General features: G+C 39.3%; 1 pseudogene; it reads left to right on the top strand.

The window, feature by feature from the left end:
- Positions 1–16976: 16976 nt before the first annotated feature.
- LOC106590578 (uncharacterized) lies at positions 16977–20068 on the top strand (annotated as a pseudogene).
- Positions 20069–26385: the final 6317 nt, after the last annotated feature.

A 26385-nucleotide genomic window follows, 5' to 3' on the forward strand; every position in this document is an offset into this window, starting at 1 on the left:
TTTTATTCTAATTGTAGCTCCTTTAACTTAGACCCAAAATGTATTTGCTATAATGTGTGTCTGAGGACGTATGACTTGACCTTCTGTTTACACATTATAGCAAATACATTTTGGGTCTAAGTTAAAGGAGCTACAATTAGAATTTAAACAGTTGCAAAGATGAGACAAGATTGAAATTGAGGAGAAAAAACGTGGGTAAAATTTATATTTATATAAAAAGGATATTAAAAAAAGGTTGCATCCCAACGTGGCAATAAACAGCAGGCAAAGTGACCGTGTCACAATGAACTAACGTTTTACCATTGGAACACTTGATGTAATTAAATCAGACGTTTTACCATTGGAACACGTGATGTAATTATTATTTTCGGATATAAGGACGACGCTGTATATTCTGCCCTTGAATTGCGTTCCCATGCAAAACTAGACAGATAGCTAACAACTAAGTCTTCAATAAAACTCACAAGGCGTGACTGTTGTTGAATTAATATTGAAAACGTTTATGCTGTGAAACTGCAAAATACAGAAAATAATATACTTTAGTATTCAATTCAAATCGACATACTGTAGCTGTACATTAGACATTTCAAGTTGAAGTTGCATGAAAATACAAAGCACGTGCCAAGGTACCATGCATCTGGCATGACGCCAAACCATGTAGCTAACTGTTACTCATATGGTAATTGGATAACTATTTTCCATTACTCTAATAATGTACAACCATCTCTGTAGAATAACAAGGCATATACACTAGAAACAGTAACAAACTTCAGTATTGTATGTTTTACAATTCGTTTGCATGACGCACGAGCAAAGTAATACAGCTGACGACATACGTGAAAAGCATAGCAATTTGTGTGAGTAAATACAACCAACCAACCAACATTGATATGTAAGCAACTCTATCAATAACAAGATTATCATCACCAGCTAAATGCTTGAATCGAACTTACAAACCATTTTTTTCCGAGGCTGAAGCGTGACAAGAAATAGCTACACTGAAAGACCTGCACCGTAGCGTTCATTGTTTTTAGCTGCTTCTCTGCGCGCAGAACGAATTCTGTACTTCCTGTTTGCGTACAGTCTAAGTACTAGAAAGCTCCACTAGGGGGAAAATAACACCATGGAACACAATGAAAATCCATCTTAACCATTGTAATAAAATTATCTGTTACCTTCTAACAGGATGGCAGCACACTGTATCAACAAAAAACGGTTTGCAACTTGCAAAACATCCGGGAAGAAAATTACAGACGGAGGCGCAACAAATTCCAACTATGTTAGACATTTGAAGCTGCACAAAGAACGGTAAGTCGTGGCTAATATAGCCGACAGCTATATAAATGTTTTTGTTGCTAGTATAGCATGTAGGCTAACGTAACATTAAATCAATGAGCCTCCACACAGTCAGTCAGTGCGGGAACGTGAACATTGCACCCAAGATTGAGCTACAACTGGCTAGGCTGTTGGTATAAATCCTGCCTGATGTTACTGCTGTTCCTAAAACCATTGACATGTGTTAGCCTACTGTAACCACACACACAGAGGGTGTGTGTGTGTGTTAAGGTTGGGTGATTGTGTACAAGCCTACATCGCCCGATTGCGCCCCATAGCTTGTCTTGACAGTGCTGAGACTTGAGACTTACTCGTGACTTGTAAAACAATGACCGGGTCCCACCTCTGGTATATACTGTATTCTATCCTATTCTACTGTATCTTAGTCTATGTATTACTCATCTCATATGTATATACTGTATTCTATCCTATTCTACTGTATCTTAGTCTATGTATTACTCATCTCATATGTATATACTGTATTCTATCCTATTCTACTGTATCTTAGTCTATGCCGCTCTGAAATCACTCGTCCAAATATTTATATATTCTTAATTACATTCCTTTAGATTGTGTGATTTGTTAGATATTACTAGTTGGGTGATTGTTGTTTTTGATTTGATAACTTTTTTCATGGAGCCTACTATAACTTTTGTTAGTTTAAATGGAAGCATTTAAGGGATTTTGTTAAGAGGAGGAAGGTTTTTAGTTATTTAGAGGGTGTGGGTTTTGACTTTTGTTTTTTAAAGGAGGTTCACCTGAGGGATGGAGGGGATGTTAATAGATTTAGGAGGGAGAGGCGAGAGGGGAGTCAGTTTGGGGTATAGGGGGGAGGGATGTTAATAGATTTAGGAGGGAGTGGGACAAGGGAGGTCGGTTTGGGGTATAGGGGGGAGGGATGTTAATAGATTTAGGAGGGAGTGGGACAAGGGAGGTCGGTTTGGGGTATAGGGGGGAGGGATGGAGGAGATGTTAATAGATTTAGGAGGGAGTGGGACAAGGGGAGTCGGTTTGGGGTGTAGGGGGGAGGGATGGAGGAGATGTTAATAGATTTAGGAGGGACTGGGACAAGGGGAGTCGGTTTGGGGTATAGGGGGGAAGAGATGTTAATAGATTTAGGAGGGAGTGGGACAAGGGGAGTCAGATCGGGGTATAGGGGGGAGGGATGGAGGGGATGTTAATAGATTTAGGAGGGAGTGGGACAAGGGGAGTCAGTTTGGGGTATCGGGGGAGGTATGGAGGAGATGTTAATAGATTTAGGAGGGAGTGGGACAAGGGGAGTCAGTTTGGGGTATCGGGGGGAGGGATGTTATTAGATTTAGGAGGGAGTGGGACAAGGGGAGTCGGTTTGGGGTATAGGGGGGAGGGATGGAGGAGATGTTAATAGATTTAGGAGGGAGTGGGACAAGGGGAGTCAGTTTGGGGTATCGGGGGAGGTATGGAGGAGATGTTAATAGATTTAGGAGGGAGTGGGACAAGGGGAGTCAGTTTGGGGTATCGGGGGGAGGGATGTTATTAGATTTAGGAGGGAGTGGGACAAGGGGAGTCAGTTTGGGGTATCGGGGGGAGGGATGTTAATAGATTTAGGATGGAGTGGGACAAGGGGAGTCAGTTTGGGGTATAGGGGGGGAGGGATGGAGGAGATGTTAATAGATTTAGGAGGGAGTGGGACAAGGGGAGTCAGTTTGGGGTATAGGGGGGGAGGGATGGAGGGGATGTTAATAGATTTAGGAGGGAGCGGGTCAAGGGGAGTCAGTTTGGGGTATAGGGGGGTTGCACTCATCGGGGGTAGGGATTTTGTGTGGGCACAGGGAGGTAAAGTTTGAGGGTTCATTTGTGGTATTGCAGGGGAGGGTTTTGGGGGTGGATGTCACCTTAAGGGATTACAGATATAGATTAGTGGGGGTGTACGTGCCACAGGTGGTGGCAGACAGGAAGGAGATGGTGGACTGTCTGGCGGCCCTTTGCGCCACAAATAGGCAAGTAGTGATAGGGGGGGATTTTAATATAGATTTAGGGGTAGGGGGGATTTTAATATAGATTTAGGGGTAGGGGGGATTTTAATATAGATTTAGGGGTAGGGGGGATTTTAATATAGATTTAGGGGTAGGGGGGATTTTAATATAGATGTAGGGGTAGGGGGGATTTTAATATAGATTTAGGGGAGGGGGGGATTTTAATATAGATTTAGGGGTAGGGGGGATTTTAATATAGATTTAGGGGTAGGGGGGATTTTAATATAGATTTAGGGGTAGGGGGGAATTTTAATATAGATTTAGGGGTGGGGGGGGATTTTAATATAGATTTAGGGGTAGGGGGGATTTTAATATAGATTTAGGGGTAAGGGGGGATTTTAATATAGATTTAGGGGTAGGGGGGATTTTAATATAGATTTAGGGGTAGGGGGGATTTTAATATAGATTTAGGGGTAGGGGGATTTTAATATAGATTTAGGGGTAGGGGGGATTTTAATATAGATTTAGGGGTAGGGGGGATTTTAATATAGATTTAGGGGTAGGGGGGGATTTTAACATAGATTTAGGGGTAGGGGGATTATAGATTTAGGGGTGGGGGGGATTTTAATATAGATTTAGGGGTAGGGGGGATTTTAATATAGATTTAGGGGTAGGGGGGATTTTAATATAGATTTAGGGGTAGGGGGGGATTTTAATATAGATTTAGGGGTGGGGGGGATTTTAATATAGATTTAGGGGTAGGGGGGATTTTAATATAGATTTAGGGGTAAGGGGGGATTTTAATATAGATTTAGGGGTAGGGGGGATTTTAATATAGATTTAGGGGTAGGGGGGATTTTAATATAGATTTAGGGGTAGGGGGGATTTTAATATAGATTTAGGGGTAGGGGGGATTTTAATATAGATTTAGGGGTAGGGGGGGATTTTAACATAGATTTAGGGGTAGGGGGATTATAGATTTAGGGGTGGGGGGGATTTTAATATAGATTTAGGGGTAGGGGGGATTTTAATATAGATTTAGGGGTAGGGGGGATTTTAATATAGATTTAGGGGTAGGGGGGATTTTAATATAGATTTAGGGGTAGGGGGGATTTTAATATAGATTTAGGGGTAGGGGGGGATTTTAATATAGATTTAGGGGTAGGGGGGGATTTTAACATAGATTTAGGGGTAGGGGGATTATAGATTTAGGGGTGGGGGGGATTTTAATATAGATTTAGGGGTAGGGGGGATTTTAATATAGATTTAGGGGTAGGGGGGATTTTAATATAGATTTAGGGGTAGGGGGGATTTTAATATAGATTTAGGGGTGGGGGGGATTTTAATATAGATTTAGGGGTGGGGGGATTTTAATATAGATTTAGGGGTAGGGGGGATTTTAATATAGATTTAGGGGTAGGGGGGATTTTAATATAGATTTAGGGGTAGGGGGGATTTTAATATAGATGTAGGGGTAGGGGGGGATTTTAATATAGATTTAGGGGTAGGGGGGGATTTTAATATAGATTTAGGGGTAGGGGGGATTTTAATATAGATTTAGGGGTAGGGGGGGATTTTAATATAGATTTAGGGGTAGGGGGGATTTTAATATAGATTTAGCGGTGGGGGGGATTTTAACATAGATTTAGGGGTGGGGGGGATTTTAATATAGATTTAGGGGTAGGGGGGATTTTAATATAGATTTAGGGGTGGGGGGGATTTTAATATAGATTTAGGGGTGGGGGGGATTTTAATATAGATTTAGGGGTGGGGGGGATTTTAATATAGATTTAGGGGTAAGGGGGGATTTTATTATAGATTTAGGGGTAGGGGGATTTTAATATAGATTTAGGGGTAGGGGGGATTTTAATATAGATTTAGGGGTAGGGTGGGATTTAATATAGATTTAGGGGTAGGGGGGATTTTAATATAGATTTAGGGGTAGGGGGGATTTTAATATAGATTTAGGGGTAGGGGGGATTTTAATATAGATTTAGGGGTAGGGGGGGTTTTAATATAGATTTAGGGGTAGGGGGGGATTTTAATATAGATTTAGGGGTAGGGGGGATTTTAATATAGATTTAGGGGTAGGGGGGGATTTTAATATAGATTTAGGGGTAGGGGGGATTTTAATATACATTTAGGGGTGGGGGGGATTTTAATATAGATTTAGGGGTGGGGGGGATTTTAATATAGATTTAGGGGTAGGGGCGATTTTAATATAGATTTAGGGGTAGGGGGGATAGCAGTGCAGGCGCCATCACCAGGCTAATGGATTCCATGGTCTGGTTGATGGAGGCCTGCACACCACTCCTACAATGGCTGGTTCCACTTGGTGCAACTCCCGGGGGGTCGATGGAGGTCTGACTATATTTTTCTGTCCAGGTCCTTGGGTCAGTTGTCTAGGCAGCTGTTGCCTGTGTTCTTTTCGGATCCCGACGGGCTGCTCCTGCAGGTGAGGTCACCAGTCAGCCTCTTTGGTAGGGGGTACTGGAAATTAGATCGGGATGTGCTGGATGAGCTTTCATTGAAGCCTTTACTGGTTTGTTTCGGGGGATTGAAGGCCTCCGTTCCATGTGTGAGGGGGTGTTAGAGTGGTGGGATTTAGTTAAGGTAAGGTATGGACAACAAGCTCAAGGACCTGAATTGGTTGAGCCTCCACAAGTGCTTGCCGGTACGTTCCATCATGTACCGGCATAGCTTGGCGCGATCCCCCACCTGTCCAAGACCATCTTGTGGTGGGGAGGAGACAGTGCACCTTTTGGGACTGTGCCTTTGCCGGAGTAGTATGGGCACGGCTGTTGTTAGGTAGGGTGAAAGGGAATTTTGTTTTAACTTGGGCTAGGGTAGAGAGAGGTGTAGGGAGAGCGAGGGGGACGGTCAGGGACAGGTTTCTGCTCCGGCTTCTCATAAGCCTCTTTAAACGGGGGCTGTGGGAAGCCAGGCAGGACATGGTCAAGACAGGGAGAGATTGGTGGATGGAGGGGATAGTGAGGAGGGTGGAAGCGAATTTGAGGGTGAGGATGAAGAGGAAGTGGGGGCAGCATGCTGCCCGGCAGAGGTGGAAGGGAGGTTTAGGGCTGGGGTTAATTTAGATGATTTAAGGGGATAGAATAGTGACTGGGAGATAGGGGAAGGTAGGGCTTTAGAGATGTAGTTTGTAGGCATGAAGGGGAGGGAAGATGCTCCCCTGAGTTTTTTGTTGTTGGGTTTTTGTTTCGTTTTGAATTTAAAAATGCCTTTTTGTTTTTGTTTGTTTGGAATATTGATGGTTTTGTTTTGTATGAATGGCATTGTACGTTATAAAAACGTTTATATATAAAAAAATATATTAACAAATCTTCCACTTTGTCAATATAGTGCATTGAAGTTTAGTATCACTTTTCAACCAAACCAGTGCATTTGTTGAAAATTAAAAACGTTGAAATCAACAATATGTCAAAGGATTCAACTACTGAAAACTGAAACGAACAAATGGATCAAACAGATCAATCCCACTGGACATTGGGTTTGATTCAGACCCTGCCAGCATGGCCAGAGATGTAACTTATAACCACAGAACCAACACAGACCTTTCATGACTAAAAACACCTAAATATTAGATTTACTGCCATGGTCTAGTATGTCACTGCATCAGAGACCAGTCACAATGCTGTCTGAGGTACGAGTAAAACATGACATATTATTTCCTAACCATTCACAATGCTGGCTGAGGTACGAGTAAAACATGACCTATTATTTCCTAACCATTCACAATCCTGGCTGAGGTACGAATACTTCAGTAAATACATTTGCAAAAATGTAAAAAAAAAAACTGTTTTTGGTTTGTCATTATGGGGTATTGTGTGTAGATTTATGAGGGGAAGAATTATTAAATTTTAGAATACGGCTGTAACGTAACAAAATGTGGAAAAAGTGAAGGGGTCTGAATACTTAACGAATGCACTGTATACCGCTGGCAGAATTTTCTACCACTGGCAGAGTTTTCTACCATTGGCAGTTTTGTTCACAGTCATGTGATACTTGGTATAGAAAAGTCCAATCTTAGGAGAGTACATGGGAGGCACTATTCTGTGTGTCTGCAGGTGTCCATCTGGTCAAAACCACTGATACAGGAGCCCCTCCACCCTCTGGTGGGATGGATCATGTCTACAGAGAAACCTAGATTCAAATACTTAGATGTGTGTGTATTGGGTATATGTTGTGAAATTGTTAGATATTACTTGTTAGATATTACTGCACTGTCGCAGCTAGAAACACAAGCATTTCACTACACCCACAATAATATCTGCTAAACACGTGATGTAACCAATAAAATGTGATTTTGATTTGAAATAAACGTCCTATTTATCAAAGGTGCTTTTGGCTGGGGTCAAAATGACTCCAAAGGATTTGAATTTGTTAAAAGTCCATATCGATACAGAAACACTAAACCATGATATAGATTTATTAAGAACAAGTTGATTGACAAAGTCATGAAAAATTGGAACAATTGAATAAACCACATTTCGGCTATGATAAAAGATATGCCTCTGGGGTCAAAATTATCCATGTCAGAAGTATGGTTCAATGAAAATATGTAGTGGGTGTAAAGTTTGTTTTAAATTCTCACTCATTAAAAACGAATCAATCAACACATGCTTCTCTTTGAACGACTTAATATAATATTAAACTTTTCTGAAATAAATGAAAAATAAACGTTTGGTTCCTCAACTGCGTTGCCCACTCCAGTCAGCAGATGGCGATGTGCGTCTTTTAGGTTCAGGCGATGCTGCCAGTGTGACGTATAATCTAGTGGACGGGACGCTCCTTCAACAACAACAGCTAGTTAGACACCTCGGTAGCTTTCTAGCAAACATAGCTACAACATTCACGCTCTTTACACTGTTTTGGTGTATATTAGTCGCTGTGTATTAAACACACTTCTGTCGTATGTACTTGTTGGCCCATTTAATTATATATTTACGTTGTTTGTCAGCTAGCTGGTTTGCTAAGTTAGCTTAGAACTAGGCTAGTCGCTAAAGCTAGCTAGCTAACATCCCCGACCATGAGTTCACTAAACTACTCTCCTCCTGATAAAGAAGAGGAGGTCTGCTGGACGGAGAAAGAAGCTCTTGTGAAAGAGGAGGAGGAAGAGAAAGATGTTACAATACAAAAACAAGTAGAGGGTGAGGCTGTTACCGTGAAAGAAGAAGAGAAAGACGTTACAGTGAAAGAAGAGGAAGACGCGTTCAGAGTGAAAGAGGAGGAGGATGTTACAGTAAAAGAAAAAGAGAAAGAGGAGGATGCAGTTTTTGGAGTGAAAGAGGAGGAGGGGGAGATGACTGTCACATTGGAGGAAGAAGAGGAGGTTGGAGATCTGTTTAACACCAGTAAGTACCGTCTCTGCAGTCGTTGAACCAATATGCAGTAAAGGGGTTCTACACTTTAATGTTGTTCTGTAGGAATGGCTGAAGCTACACTGTAACGTGTAGAACATCAAGAGTGGACCATCAACAAAACGTTAACAATTGATCAAATGCATCCAATGACAATGCCTGAAATACTGTAGTCCTCAATATCTCCTATTAGATTAGCCCAATATGTTCTCTTAAAGGGGCAATCAGCAGTTGTTACATCCATTTAGGGACTTATACATTAATGATATGTACCCATCTGTTTCTTGAATAAATCACTTATAAATGCCTCATGAGCTTAGTTCAACTGTCGTACCCCATCAGAACCCAAAATATAGGCTTTTATTTACTCCAATGTTTGTCAGTAAATATAAACAAACACTGTATATCCTCAAAACATGGTTAAAACTATAATGTTGATATCATGGATGGTTGCATTTCTCCAGCTCCATCCCTCAGCTTTTTACCGAAACGGGCAGGGAGTACGCTTTGTTATTGTTTCTACTGCTGATTGCTGCCCCCGTTACTCCTCAAGGTCCAAGGACTGTATGTTATTTTCAGAGGTAGACTGGCTCTGGCATCCAAAATCGTCAAATAATCCATCTAAATGTGAATAGATTCTCAATTGCGATACGTTAATCTAATTCATTGAGTCTCAAGCATTTGTAAAACATTTAACATTTTCATTTAATTCTTTAAAAAAAATCTAATTTAGAATAAGTAACGTAACAAAATGTGTAAAAAGGGAAGCGGTCTGAGCTTAATGATGCACTAGGGCCCCGACTAAAAAACATCTTGGGTCAACCAAGAGTCCTCTTTTCTTTCTACCAACTGATTGGGAGACATTTTACAACGTGTATTTTTCCATATTTTGACACACCCCATGTGTTTTAATAAAATCAACTATATGTACTGAACTGGACTGATGCTTTAAGCACGCTGTTTGATTAAATAATTAAGACACACAAATGACTCGAGGGAGCCAGAGATCAAGATAGCCTTACCATCAGAAAAAACCTCTTCCTCCTCCCGCTGCCGCTGGCCTTCATAAATGCTGATGTTATGCTGCTATAGTTTCTGGTAATAGACTACACCAGCAGTCGTTATGCTCCTATAGTTTCTGGTAATAGACTACACCAGCAGTCGTTATGCTCCTATAGTTTCTGGTAATAGGCTACACCAGCAGTCGTTATGCTCCTATAGTTTCTGGTAGTAGACTACACCAGCAGTCGTTATGCTCCTATAGTTTCTGGTAATAGACTACACCAGCAGTCGTTATGCTCCTATAGTTTCTGGTAATAGACTACACCAGCAGTTGTTATGCTCCTATAGTTTCTGGTAATAGGCTACACCAGCAGTCGTTATGCTCCTATAGTTTCTGGTAATAGGCTACACCAGCAGTCGTTATGCTCCTATAGTTTCTGGTAATAGACTACACCAGCAGTCGTTATGCTCCTATAGTTTCTGGTAATAGACTACACCAGCAGTCGTTATGCTCCTATAGTTTCTGGTAATAGGCTACACCAGCAGTCGTTATGCTCCTATAGTTTCTGGTAATAGGCTACACCAGCAATCGTTATGCTCCTATAGTTTCTGGTAATAGGCTACACCAGCAGTCGTTATGCTCCTATAGTTTCTGGTAATAGGCTACACCAGCAGTCGTTATGCTCCTATAGTTTCTGGTAATAGGCTACACCAGCAGTCGTTATGCTCCTATAGTTTCTGGTAATAGGCTACACCAGCAGTCGTTATGCTCCTATAGTTTCTGGTAATAGACTACACCAGCAGTCGTTATGCTCCTATAGTTTCTGGTAATAGGCTACACCAGCAGTCGTTATGCTCCTATAGTTTCTGGTAATAGGCTACACCAGCAGTCGTTATGCTCCTATAGTTTCTGGTAATAGGCTACACCAGCAGTCGTTATGCTCCTATAGTTTCTGGTAATAGGCTACACCAGCAGTCGTTATGCTCCTATAGTTTCTGGTAATAGACTACACCAGCAGTCGTTATGCTCCTATAGTTTCTGGTAATAGGCTACACCAGCAGTCGTTATGCTCCTATAGTTTCTGGTAATAGGCTACACCAGCAGTCGTTATGCTCCTATAGTTTCTGGTAATAGGCTACACCAGCAGTCGTTATGCTCCTATAGTTTCTGGTAATAGACTACACCAGCAGTCGTTATGCACCTATAGTTTCTGGTAATAGACTACAGTCGTTATGCTCCTATAGTTTCTGGTAATAGGCTACACCAGCAGTCGTTATGCTCCTATAGTTTCTGGTAATAGGCTACACCAGCAGTCGTTATGCTCCTATAGTTTCTGGTAATAGACTACACCAGCAGTCGTTATGCTCCTATAGTTTCTGGTAATAGACTACACCAGCAGTCGTTATGCTCCTATAGTTTCTGGTAATAGGCTACACCAGCAATCTTTATGCTCCTATAGTTTCTGGTAATAGGCTACACCAGCAATCGTTATGCTCCTATAGTTTCTGGATATAGACTACACCAGCAGTCGTTATGCTCCTATAGTTTCTGGTAATAGGCTACACCAGCAGTCGTTATGCTCCTATAGTTTCTGGTAATAGGCTACACCAGCAGTCGTTATGCTCCTATAGTTTCTGGTAATAGGCTACACCAGCAGTCGTTATGCTCCTATAGTTTCTGGTAATAGGCTACACCAGCAGTCGTTATGCTCCTATAGTTTCTGGTAATAGGCTACACCAGCAGTCGTTATGCTCCTATAGTTTCTGGTAATAGACTACACCAGCAGTCGTTATGCTCCTATAGTTTCTGGTAATAGACTACACCAGCAGTCGTTATGCTCCTATAGTTTCTGGTAATAGGCTACACCAGCAGTCGTTATGCTCCTATAGTTTCTGGTAATAGACTACACCAGCAGTCGTTATGCTCCTATAGTTTCTGGTAATAGGCTACACCAGCAGTCGTTATGCTCCTATAGTTTCTGGTAATAGGCTACACCAGCAGTCGTTATGCTCCTATAGTTTCTGGTAATAGGCTACACCAGCAGTCGTTATGCTCCTATAGTTTCTGGTAATAGGCTACACCAGCAGTTGTTATGCTCCTATAGTTTCTGGTAATAGGCTACACCAGCAGTCGTTATGCTCCTATAGTTTCTGGTAATAGACTACACCAGCAGTCGTTATGCTCCTATAGTTTCTGGTAATAGGCTACACCAGCAGTCGTTATGCTCCTATAGTTTCTGGTAATAGGCTACACCAGCAGTCGTTATGCTCCTATAGTTTCTGGTAATAGGCTACACCAGCAGTCGTTATGCTCCTATAGTTTCTGGTAATAGGCTACACCAGCAGTCGTTATGCTCCTATAGTTTCTGGTAATAGACTACACCAGCAGTCGTTATGCACCTATAGTTTCTGGTAATAGACTACAGTCGTTATGCTCCTATAGTTTCTGGTAATAGACTACACCAGCAGTCGTTATGCTCCTATAGTTTCTGGTAATAGACTACAGTCATTATGCTCCTATAGTTTCTGGTAATTGTAACGGCTGTCTTTAGAGAGAGTGGACCAAAATGCAGCGGAGTTAGTGTTCATCGTATATTTAATGATCAAACGGACACTATACAATACAAAACAATAAACAGACAACCAAAACAGTCCTGTCACGTTTAACACAAGAACAAGAACAATTACCCACACCACACAACGGAAACGTAGGCAACTTATGTGTGACTCCCAATCAACCACAACCCTCTACAGCTGTGCTTGATTGGAAGTCACACGGCCAAAATTAAATGAAACAATAAAACACTTACTCCCTTCTGCCACGTCCTGACCCAACTACACCCTCTACTGGTCAGGACGTGACAGTAATAGACTACACCAGCAGTCGTTATGCTCCTATAGTTTCTGGTAATAGACTACACCAGCAGTCGTTATGCTCCTATAGTTTCTGGTAATAGGCTACACCAGCAGTCGTTATGCTCCTATAGTTTCTGGTAATAGACTACACCAGCAGTCGTTATGCTCCTATAGTTTCTGGTAATAGACTACACCAGCAGTCGTTATGCTCCTATAGTTTCTGGTAATAGGCTACACCAGCAGTCGTTATGCTCCTATAGTTTCTGGTAATAGACTACACCAGCAGTCATTATGCTCCTATAGTTTCTGGTAATAGGCTACACCAGCAGTCGTTATGCTCCTATAGTTTCTGGTAATAGACTACACCAGCAGTCGTTATGCTCCTATAGTTTCTGGTAATAGACTACACCAGCAGTCGTTATGCTCCTATAGTTTCTGGTAATAGGCTACACCGGCAGTCGTTATGCTCCTATAGTTTCTGGTAATAGGCTACACCAGCAGTCGTTATGCTCCTATAGTTTCTGGTAATAGGCTACACCAGCAGTCGTTATGCTCCTATAGTTTCTGGTAATAGGCTACACCAGCAGTCGTTATGCTCCTATAGTTTCTGGTAATAGGCTACACCAGCAGTCGTTATGCTCCTATAGTTTCTGGTAATAGGCTACACCAGCAGTCGTTATGCTCCTATAGTTTCTGGTAATAGGCTACACCAGCAGTCGTTATGCTCCTATAGTTTCTGGTAATAGGCTACACCAGCAGTCGTTATGCTCCTATAGTTTCTGGTAATAGACTACACCAGCAGTCGTTATGCTCCTATAGTTTCTGGTAATAGGCTACACCAGCAGTCGTTATGCTCCTATAGTTTCTGGTAATAGGCTACACCAGCAGTCGTTATGCTCCTATAGTTTCTGGTAATAGGCTACACCAGCAGTCGTTATGCTCCTATAGTTTCTGGTAATAGACTACACCAGCAGTCGTTATGCTCCTATAGTTTCTGGTAATAGACTACACCAGCAGTCGTTATGCTCCTATAGTTTCTGGTAATAGGCTACACCATCAGTCGTTATGCTCCTATAGTTTCTGGTAATAGGCTACACCAGCAGTCGTTATGCTCCTATAGTTTCTGGTAATAGGCTACACCAGCAGTCGTTATGCTCCTATAGTTTCTGGTAATAGACTACACCAGCAGTCGTTATGCTCCTATAGTTTCTGGTAATAGGCTACACCAGCAGTCGTTATGCTCCTATAGTTTCTGGTAATAGGCTACACCAGCGGTCGTTATGCTCCTATAGTTTCTGGTAATAGGCTACACCATCAGTCGTTATGCTCCTATAGTTTCTGGTAATAGGCTACACCATCAGTCGTTATGCTCCTATAGTTTCTGGTTATAGACTACACCAGCAGTCGTTATGCTCCTATAGTTTCTGGTAATAGGCTACACCATCAGTCGTTATGCTCCTATAGTTTCTGGTAATAGACTTCACCAGCAGTCGTTATGCTCCTATAGTTTCTGGTAATAGGCTACACCAGCAGTCGTTATGCTCCTATAGTTTCTGGTAATAGACTACAGTCGTTATGCTCCTATAGTTTCTGGTAATAGGCTACACCAGCGGTCGTTATGCTCCTATAGTTTCTGGTAATAAGCTACACCAGCAGTCGTTATGCTCCTATAGTTTCTGGTAATAGGCTACACCAGCAGTCGTTATTCTGCTATAGTTTCTGGTAATAGGCTACACCAGCAGTCGTTATGCTCCTATAGTTTCTGGTAATAGGCTACACCAGCAGTCGTTATGCTCCTATAGTTTCTGGTAATAGACTACACCAGCAGTCGTTATGCTCCTATAGTTTCTGGTAATAGGCTACACCAGCAGTCGTTATGCTCCTATAGTTTCTGGTAATAGGCTACACCAGCAGTCGTTGTGCTCCTATGGTTTCTGGTAATAGGCTACACCAGCAGTTGTTATGCTCCTATAGTTTCTGGTAATAGACTACACCAGCAGTCGTTATGCTCCTATAGTTTCTGGTAATAGGCTACACCAGCAGTCGTTATGCTCCTATAGTTTCTGGTAATAGACTACACCATCAGTCATTATGCTCCTATAGTTTCTGGTAATAGGCTACACCAGCAGTCAGCAACCTTTTCCATTTGGTGCCAATTTATCTGACCATTTCTACTGATCTGGTGCCAGTTATGATTTTCATATTCACATTTTACTGGAACAGTTTCATTTAATTTATAATAGTAATAATAATTATAATATTCTTTGTATCTCAACATAATTATCTGTGGTTAATCTACATTCTATTTAAATGAAAATTATAAATAAACCTTTTTATTGCCATTGCTAGGTTTTTATTAAATAACCTACATAAAGCTAAAAACATTTAACATTGCAGCCTGCAGGTAGAAAATATCCTGATAAAAATAAATATCCTATAAATCACATTGGCTGCACATGGCCTGTCTACAACAAACCTGAAACATTGTATCAACTATCAACTGGGTCAGTGAAACTCTGATAGCAGCTTGCAACATTGTATAAAATATTCTGGGCCTTCAGTTTCCTGCTCCAGTGAGTTCTGGACAGACACAGCTGTAGGCTATTTGTGAAAGGGATAAGAAGTAATCAGGTATTTTATGATATTTCCACTGGATCAGAGCATTACATTTTTCCCTTTTATGCCGAGTGGTTATCGAAAGGGCGAGAGCTGGAAATATTTTACGAAAATACTTTGAGGAACTATTGTCATTTGCAATTGATTTTGATTAGACTTTGTTTACTTGCTGTTTGAGGTGAAGAAAAATTACTTTGAGAAGCTCCACAACTCATTAGTGGTGGTGCATTAAGACAATCAGACATCATCCCCAAATGGGCACATTTATAGGCCAACATTTGCACACAGGCCAGTTAGACTAGTCCTACTTCTATCAAATCAAAATGTATTTGTCACGTGCGCCAAATACAACAGGTGTTACATTGAAATGCTGACTTACAGGCTCTTACCAACAGTGCAATTTCTAAGTAAAAAAAATGCACTCAAACTACGTAACATTTAGTGTCTCCTTATATTACGCTGGAAAACAGTTTTCATGGGCACAGAAATCCTAAATCATTTCAGAGTTTGCTAAATCCAATGGTTCTAACCAAGAGTTACCTTAACTTTATTGACACCCAAATGGATACTGTCATTAATGTGGTTCTTCAATAATTACACATAATACTTAATACTGTAGCTGTTTAGTTACAGTCACATGTTCAACTATCATCAGCTGATCCAGGAAATCATTTTCTGAATGACAGTCACATGACAAACATCACGACATGCAACAACAACCAAAGTGCTTCTTCATTCATTACTCTGGTAAAGACAGTTATGCCGTGCTCCATGTTGGATCCAACATCCCTAACAAATTGATGTTTATAATGTGTTATTGTCTGCTTGATTTACTGTAGGGTCTCGTTAGTCTGTTTGCACACAGAGATAATTAGCTCATAATGTGTAGAGAACTGTTCCTTGATGGATAGGCTATTGTACAACACACAGAGCTATTTTCCTTTATTCAGGACATTTAGAATGACAACACATTACAGAATAGCCTCGTGGGATTATTCACAAAATTATCTGGTGATCAGGTTATGAAATGTCATGACAAAGACATTTTAGTTTCCATGTTTCACCTGAAATATTAAATGATTTATAGTCCTAGGTCTATGTTGTTGTTAGGTGAAGTTATGGGTCCTACAGTAGGTCTATGTTATTGTTAGGTGAAGTTATGGGTCCTTCATTAGGTCTATGTTGTTGTTAGGTGAAGTTATGGGTCCTACAGTAGGTCTATGTTGTTGTTAGGTGAAGTTATGGGTCCTACAGTAGGTCTATGTTGTTGTTAGGTGAAGTTATGGGTCCTACAGTAGGTCTATGTTATTGTTAGGTGAAGTTATGGGTCCTTCATTAGGTCTATGTTGTTGTTAGGTGAAGTTATGGGTCCTACAGTAGGTCTATGTTGTTGTTAGGAGAAGTTATGGGTCCTACAGTAGGTCTATGTTATAGTTATGGGTCCTACAGTAGGTCTATGTTATTGTTAGGTGACGTTATGGGTCCTACAGTAGGTCTATGTTATTGTTAGGTGAAGTTATGGGTCCTACAGTAGGTCTATGTTGTTGTTAGGTGAAGTTATGGGTCCTACAGTAGGTCTATGTTGTTTTTAGGTGAAGTTATGGGTCCTACAGTAGGTCTATGTTGTTGTTAGGAGAAGTTATGTTAAACACTTAGTGGACAAACACTCATTGTCAGGCTGATGGCAAAGCGCAATATTAGCAAACACAGAAAGGGGCCTACATTGGAGACCAAAAGTCATCTGGCACACTGCTTAGGATTTCAACAACTTTAATAAACTTATTTCTAGCCTACAATCATCGATGTTACTACTAATGTGAAAACAAGACAAAATATGATTATTGTTGCACAATTGTCAAATTTAGCAGGACAGTTGTTGTACAACTTCGCTCTTGGCATCACCTTTTACTGTGGATTTCTGCTGTTGTGGGCCTTTAACCATCTGTATGACTTTGTTGTTCACACAGGAGAGAGACGTGACTATCTTGCATCCTCTGGGGAGCTTCAACAACGTCATGGGAAGAGTCTCTCCAGTTCAGAACACCTCAAGAAACAGCAGCAGAGACCCACAGGGAAGAAGTATCACCACTGCTCTCACTGTGGGAAAAGTTGAAAATCTTCATCAGAACTTAAAATACACCTGAGAATTCACACAGGAGAGAAACCTTTTGGCTGTGATCAATGTGGGAAGAGTTTTACTCGGCAACAAACTCTGAAATCACACCAGAGAATACACACTGGAGAGAAACCATATAGCTGTAATCAATGTGGGAAAAGTTTTACTACATCTAGCTATATAACTATACACCAGAGAACACACACAGGAGAGAAACCATATAACTGTAATCAATGTGGTAATAGTTTTACTACATCTAGCTATCTAACTATTCACCAGAGAACACACACAGGAGAGAAACCTTATAGCTGTGATCAATGTGGGAAGAGTTTTACTCAGCCAGACAGCCTGATATTACACCAGAGAACACACACAGGAGAGAAACCATATAGCTGTATTCAATGTGGGAAGAGTTTTTCTACATCTAGCATTCTCACTATACACCAGAGAACACATACAGGAGAGAAACCATATAGCTGTATTCAATGTGGGAAGAGTTTTTCTACATCTAGCGTTCTCACTATACACCAGCGAACACATACAGGAGAGAAACCATATAGCTGTAATCAATGTGGGAAGAGTTTTTGTCAGCTAAACAGCCTGCTAGTACACCAGCGGACACACACAGGAGAGAAACCTTATGGCTGTGATCAATGTGGAAAGAGATTTGGTACATCTGGCTGTCTGAAGACACACCAGAGAACACACACAGGAGATAAACCTTATAGCTGTGATCAATGTGCGAGGAGTTTTTCTTCATCTAGCTATCTCACTATACACCAGAGAATACACACAGGAGAGAAACCTCATGGCTGTGATCAATGAGGGAAGAAATACTCTGATAAAAGATCTCTGATTAAAAATACATGAAGGAGTTGTTTCATGATATCAATGAAATAATGTCACAATGTAGAATGTTTTAACATTGTAAAAGGATTATTAGCCTCAGAGGAAAGATCCAGGCTCTGAATTGAGAGAGAACTATTTATGAGATTTAACAAAAAGTGACTAACAAAAAAAGTTGTTACACTTACCACATTGGCGACCCACTTGAATCAAAATGCAACACTTCAAAATGTAGCTAGCTGTTTTCTACAAATTGTCCTCTAACCAGGGATGTACACATTATTCCCAGATTCCGTGTGGTTTTTGAGCTGTTAGTTTTAACAGGACGTGCAACCTCATCTCCTGTCGTACAATTGATTTCAACATGATATCGATGAGTGATGACAAATAAGTGTTGTGTTCCTTTGTTTAGTGACCCCTACATTTAAATGCATCACTACAAAATGTAGTTGACTGTCTTCTGCAGGTTGTCTTCTAACCAGTGAGGGAAAATATATCTCCCATTTCCATGTGTTTTTTTAGTTGTGTTAGTTTCAACATCACGTACAACCTGATTTCCCCCCTAATCGATATCAGTGATTTATTGCTACTTGTCAAAACAACAGCGTTTTTGGTGCTTGTGCAGTTTATAAGGAGCTTGTTTAAAAAATACAAGTAATATGATTATTGTGGCAGATGTTTGTGTATATAGTACATTTTATGTTTAGGTTTTCAATACATCACAAACTGTTTCTGCATATTGGTTATTGATTTAGATACTTTAAAACTGTTTTGACATTGGGGCTATCCCATCTAGCAAAATGTCATTGAAAAGAATACTATGCCCGACGGCCAATAATCAATTTGTCTATAATCAATTTTATTAACAATCCTACATCACTCCAGTATTTCTTTACAACATTCAAATGCTAATTGTCTTTATTCCACTACTGAAGAAGCAAGACTCAAATCACCTCATATTTCAAACATTCAGCCTGACAAAAGATACATGTTTTATTATTCCATGCCTCACCCTTAAGTTAATTATTGCCAATACATATTAACAAAGGGGTGTACATTTGGTTTTGATATGTAATATTTACAATTCATGTCAGTTGTTCAACTGCAATGTGTCTTCGGTGCACAGATTGGTCTAGCTGGTTAGCACGTCTAGCTCGTTAGCACGTTTAGCACGTCTAGCTCGTTAGCACGTCTAGCTCGTTAGCACGTCTAGCTCGTTAGCACGTCTAGCTCGTTAGCACGTAGGACGCACTGATTGGTGTCACCTCGTTAGTCAGTATGTGTTACACCTGTGCTGGCTTGTCCATCTCGTTAGTGGGAAGGTGTTTCACCTGAGCTGGTCCAGGTTCTATTTAAGAGTGTCTGGCCCAGTGCTCCAGTTGTCTTGATACATGTGGAGAGTCAACACCTTTAGTTGCGCCACCTTTTTGGTTTGCTTCCTGTCTTTAAGTTTGGTGTGGGTTTTTCTTTTGTTTTCCTCTTCTTGGTCAGATTTAGTGGGTCTCATGGTGGGTGTCTTTTAGGTCCCAGTTGTTGTTACTAGTCAACTTTCAGTGCCCCACCTGTTTAGTTGTGCTGGTTGTCAGTGACTCTGTTAGTTCCCTCTTTTATGTAAGGGACATTTCTGCTTTTCTTGATGGGGGTAACAACAAACAAGCGTCTATTTTGGGATGTTGCATCCGTTTCTTTAATATTTTAATCAATGGATTTTCCTTAGAATGCTCATTAGTCTTTCAGTTGTTCCTGTGTTTTTTTTTATCCTCTGATGTTTGTAAAATAAATATTTGTTCATTTTCTTTTCTGTGAAGCCATTGTGTTGCATCCATGTCTGAAATGTGCTGTATAAATAAAGCTTGATTTGGTTTGAACATATTGTAAAACAAATTACCCAATGACCGACCAATCAACAAATATGTGCAAAAGCAACATGTATCTTGGTATGAAAAACAGTATAATTCAGTATATCTCCCACTATTTCAAAATGGTGCATGTTATGTAAGTTTAGTATCACTTTTCAACCAACCCAGTTCATTTGTTGAATTTAACAATACATCAAAAGGATTCAATTACTGTAAACTGAAACAAACAAATGGATCAACCAGATCAATCCCACTTTTCCAGCCTGCTGAAGGCGTGGTGGAGTGGTAAACACCACCCCCGGCTCTACCAGGGGCTTGAGGTTGTCTCCCACAGCTCTGATTATGTCATGTTCTGTGGCCTTGCTGTTCCATTTATTGGCTGCCCCTGCAACACAGAAAGAAACACATTTAAACACTCAGGGCTGGTTTCACAAACAAGGCTTAAGCTTAGTCCCAGACTAAAATGTTTGTTTGAGCTGTCTTAGATCAAAGTGAATTGCACAGAGTTATCTTAAAATAGTGGTCGATTTAGCCTGTTCTGGACTAATCAAAGCCGATTGCAAGAGGGAGGATTAGAGCTACTCCAGGACTAAATGGAAGATTAAATGAATCTTTCAAAGAGGCAGGTTTAACTTCTGCTTAGTGCTGTTTGTGAGGGAGCCTGGACTATGTGGAATGTCTAAATGAAGACCAACATGCACTACAGAGGCCAGACCAGTACTTGTGGATAGGAGGAATCCATTACATTACTTTGAGGCCGCTTTCGTATGTACAAAGAAAATGCATTGGAGCACTGGGCCAGAAACTCTTAAATAGAACCTGGACCAGCTCAGGTGAAACACCTTCCCACATATCTCTGCTTGAGCCTAGACTTTCCTCTCTGTCTCAAAGAGGAAGGCCTTCACCCAATTCTCTCCAAGTTCTGATCACTGTGAGCTTTTTGGCATCTGGAATCTTTCATTGTGAAATGGGTGATTTGTGTCAGTGCCAGTGAAGCAACTGTGTGTTTAATAGTTCACAAAGTCTGCAGGAGTAGTCTTTACATCTAGTTTCCTGATGCTGCTGGCCAAGCCAACTATAAAGTCTGCAGGAGGAGTCTTTACATCTAGTTTCCTGATGCTGCTGGTCAAGCCAACTATAAAGTCTGCAGGAGGATGCTTTACATCGAGTTTCCTGATGCTGCTGGCCAAGCCAACTATAAAGTCTGCAGGAGGAGTCTTTACATCTAGTTTCCTGATGCTGCTGGTCAAGCCAACTATAAAGTCTGCAGGAGGAGTCTTTACATCTAGTTTCCTGATGCTGCTGGTCAAGCCAACTATAAAGTCTGCAGGAGGAGTCTTTACATCTAGTTTCCTGATGCTGCTGGCCAAGCCAACTATAAAGTCTGCAGGAGGAGTCTTTACATCTAGTTTCCTGATGCTGCTGGTCAAGCCAACTATACAGTCTGCAGGAGGAGTCTTTACATCTAGTTTCCTGATGCTGCTGGTCAAGCCAACTATAAAGTCTGCAGGAGGAGTCTTTACATCTAGTTTCCTGATGCTGCTGGTCAAGCCAACTATAAAGTCTGCATGAGGAGTCTTTACATCTAGTTTCCTGATGCTGCTGGCCAAGCCAACTATAAAGTCTGCAGGAGGAGTCTTTACATCTAGTTTCCTGATGCTGCTGGCCAAGCCAACTATAAAGGGCAATATGAATATCTGAATATGGGCAGTTCCCAGGAGTGATTGGCTGGTTAGATAGATGTCATGTTCACATCAAGTTTCCATCAGCTCCTGATGCTGAGGAGTACCGTAACCATAACAACTGGTTTTACATCAACTACTGATGCTGAGGAGTACCGTAACCATAACAACTGGTTTAACATCAACTCCTGATGCTGAGGAGTACCGTAACCATAACAACTGGTTTGCCATCAACTCCTGATGCTGAGGAGTACCGTAACCATAACAACTGGTTTGCCATCAACTCCTGATGCTGAGGAGTACCGTAACCATAACAACTGGTTTACCATCAACTCCTGATGCTGAGGAGTACCGTAACCATAACAACTGGTTTACCATCAACTCCTGATGCTGAGAATTACTGTAACCATAACAACTGGTTTACCATCAACTCCTGATGCTGTGGAGTACCGTAACCATAACAACTGGTTTTCCATCAATGTTCAGGGTGGATGAACTCCTCATTTATAGTTGTCAAACATTGTTGCCCGTTGGAAAGGTGCAACTCAGGATGGAAGGATTTCCCTCAACTCTTCATTGGTCTCAGTTTCAGAGAGGACAACATAGTGGACTACTACCTGGTGACAGTGGATATTAGGGTGAGAAACATGGTCTACTAATAGTTACTACATAGTAATATGGTCTACTAATAGTTACTACATAGAAACATGGTCTACTAATAGTTACTACATAGTAACATGGTCTACTAATAGTTACTACATAGTAATATGGTCTACTAATAGTTACTACATAGAAACATGGTCTACTAATAGTTACTACATAGTAACATGGTCTACTAATAGTTACTACATAGTAACATGGTCTACTAATAGTTACTACATGGTAACATGGTCTACTAATAGTTACTACTAATAGTTACTACATGGTAACATGGTCTACTAATAGTTACTACTAATAGTTACTACATAGTAACATGGTCCACTACTAGTTACTACATAGTAACATGGTCTATTAATAGTTACTACATAGTAACATGGTCTACTAATAGTTACTACATGGTAACATGGTCTACTAATAGTTACTACTAATAGTTACTACATAGTAACATGGTCTACTACTAGTTACTACATAGTAACATGGTCTACTAATAGTTACTACATAGTAACATGGTCTACTAATAGTTACTACATAGTAACATGGTCTACTAATAGTTACTACATAGTAACATGGTCTACTAATAGTTACTACATAGTAACATGGTCTACTAATAGTTACTACATAGTAACATGGTCTACTAATAGTTACTACATAGTAACATGGTCTACTAATAGTTACTACATAGTAACATGGTCTACTAATAGTTACTACATAGTAACATGGTCTGCTAATAGTTACTACATAGTAACATGGTCTGCTAATAGTTACTACATAGTAACATGGTCTACTAATAGTTACTACATAGTAATATGGTCTACTAATAGTTACTACATAGTAACATGGTCTACTACTAGTTACTACATAGTAACATGGTCTACTAATAGTTACTACATAGTAACATGGTCTACTACTAGTTACTACATAGTAATATGGTCTACTAATAGTTACTACATAGTAACATGGTCTACTAATAGTTACAACATAGTAATATGGTCTAGTAATATGGTCTACTAATAGTTACTACATAGTAATATGGTCTAGTAATATGGTCTACTAATAGTTACTACATAGTAATATGGTCTACTAATAGTTACTACATAGTAACATGGTCTACTAATAGTTACTACATAGTAACATGGTCTACTAATAGTTACTACATGGTAACATGGTCTACTAATAGTTACTACTAATAGTTACTACATGGTAACATGGTCTACTAATAGTTACTACTAATAGTTACTACATAGTAACATGGTCTACTACTAATTACTACATAGTAACATGGTCTACTAATAGTTACTACATAGTAACATGGTCTACCTATAGTTACTACATGGTAACATGGTCTACTAATAGTTACTACTAATAGTTACTACATGGTAACATGGTCTACTAATAGTTACTACTAATAGTTACTACATAGTAACATGGTCTACTACTAATTACTACATAGTAACATGGTCTACTACTAATTACTACATAGTAACATGGTCTACTAATAGTTACTACACGGTAACATGGTCTACCTATAGTTACTACATGGTAACATGGTCTACTAATAGTTACTACTAATAGTTACTACATAGTAACATGGTCTACTACTAGTTACTACATAGTAACATGGTCTACTAATAGTTACTACATAGTAACATGGTCTACTAATAGTTACTACATAGTAACATGGTCTACTAATAGTTACTACATAGTAACATGGTCTACTAATAGTTACTACATAGTAACATGGTCTGCTAATAGTTACAACATAGTAACATGGTCTGCTAATAGTTACAACATAGTAACATGGTCTACTAATAGTTACTACATAGTAACATGGTCTACTAATAGTTACTACATAGTAACATGGTCTGCTAATAGTTACAACATAGTAACATGGTCTGCTAATAGTTACTACATAGTAACATGGTCTACTAATAGTTACTACATAGTAACATGGTCTACTAATAGTTACTACATAGTAACATGGTCTACTAATAGTTACTACATAGTAACATGGTCTACTAATAGTTACTACATAGTAACATGGTCTACTAATAGTTACTACATAGTAACATGGTCTGCTAATAGTTACTACATAGTAACATGGTCTACTAATAGTTACTACATAGTAATATGGTCTACTAATAGTTACTACATAGTAACATGGTCTACTACTAGTTACTACATAGTAACATGGTCTACTAATAGTTACTACATAGTAACATGGTCTACTACTAGTTACTACATAGTAACATGGTCTACTAATAGTTACAACATAGTAATATGGTCTACTAATAGTTACTACATAGTAATATGGTCTAGTAATATGGTCTACTAATAGTTACTACATAGTAACATGGTCTACTAATAGTTACTACATAGTAACATGGTCTACTAATAGTTACTACATAGTAACATGGTCTACTAATAGTTACTACATAGTAACATGGTCTACTAATAGTTACTACATAGTAACATGGTCTACTAATAATTACTACATAGTAACATGGTCTACTAATAGTTACTACATAGTAACATGGTCTACTAATAGTTACTACATAGTAACATGGTCTACTAATAGTTACTACATAGTAACATGGTCTGCTAATAGTTACAACATAGTAACATGGTCTGCTAATAGTTACAACATAGTAACATGGTCTACTAATAGTTACTACATAGTAACATGGTCTACTAATAGTTACTACATAGTAACATGGTCTGCTAATAGTTACAACATAGTAACATGGTCTGCTAATAGTTACTACATAGTAACATGGTCTACTAATAGTTACTACATAGTAACATGGTCTACTAATAGTTACTACATAGTAACATGGTTTACTAATAGTTACTACATAGTAACCTGGTCTACTAATAGTTACTACATAGTAATATGGTCTAGTAATATGGTATACTAATAGTTACTACATAGTAACATGGTCTACTAATAGTTACTACATAGTAACCTGGTCTACTAATAGTTACTACATAGTAATATGGTCTAGTAATATGGTATACTAATATGGTCTACTAATAGTTACTACATAGTAACATGGTCTACTAATAGTTACTACATAGTAATATGGTCTACTAATAGTTACTACATAGTAACATGGTTTACTAATAGTTACTACATAGTAACATGGTCTACTAATAGTTACTACATAGTAATATGGTCTACTAATAGTTACTACATAGTAACATGGTCTACTAATAGTTACTACATAGTAACATGGTCTACTAATAGTTACTACATAGTAACATGTTTTACTAATAGTTACTACATAGTAGCATGGTGTACTAATAGTTACTACATAGTAATATGGTCTACTCAATAGTTACTACATAGTAACATGGTCTACTAATAGTTACTACATAGTAACATGGTCTACTAATAGTTACTACATAGTAATATGGTCTAGTAATATGGTCTACTAATAGTTACTACATAGTAACATGGTCTACTAATAGTTACTACATAGTAATATGGTCTACTAATAGTTACTACATAGTAACATGGTTTACTAATAGTTACTACATAGTAACATGGTTTACTAATAGTTACTACATAGTAACCTGGTCTACTAATAGTTACTACATAGTAATATGGTCTAGTAATATGGTATACTAATAGTTACTACATAGTAATATGGTCTACTAATAGTTACTACATAGTAACATGGTCTACTAATAGTTACTACATAGTAACATGGTCTACTAATAGTTACTACATAGTAACATGGTCTACTAATAGTTACTACATATTAATATGGTCTAGTAATATGGGCTACTAATAGTTACTACATAGTAACATGGTCTACTAATAGTTACTACATAGTAACATGGTCTACTAATAGTTACTACATAGTAACATGGTCTACTAATAGTTACTACATAGTAACATGGTCTACTAATAGTTACTACATAGTAATATGGTCTATTAATAGTTACTACATAGTAACATGGTCTAGTAATAGTTACTACATAGTAACATGGTCTACTAATAGTTACAACATAGTAACATGGTCTACTACTAGTTACTACATAGTAATATGCTCTACTAATAGTTACTACATAGTAACA

Source organism: Salmo salar, chromosome 02 (assembly GCF_965601325.2).
Source record: "Salmo salar chromosome 02, fSalSal1, whole genome shotgun sequence".
Taxonomy (NCBI): Eukaryota; Metazoa; Chordata; class Actinopteri; order Salmoniformes; family Salmonidae; genus Salmo; species Salmo salar.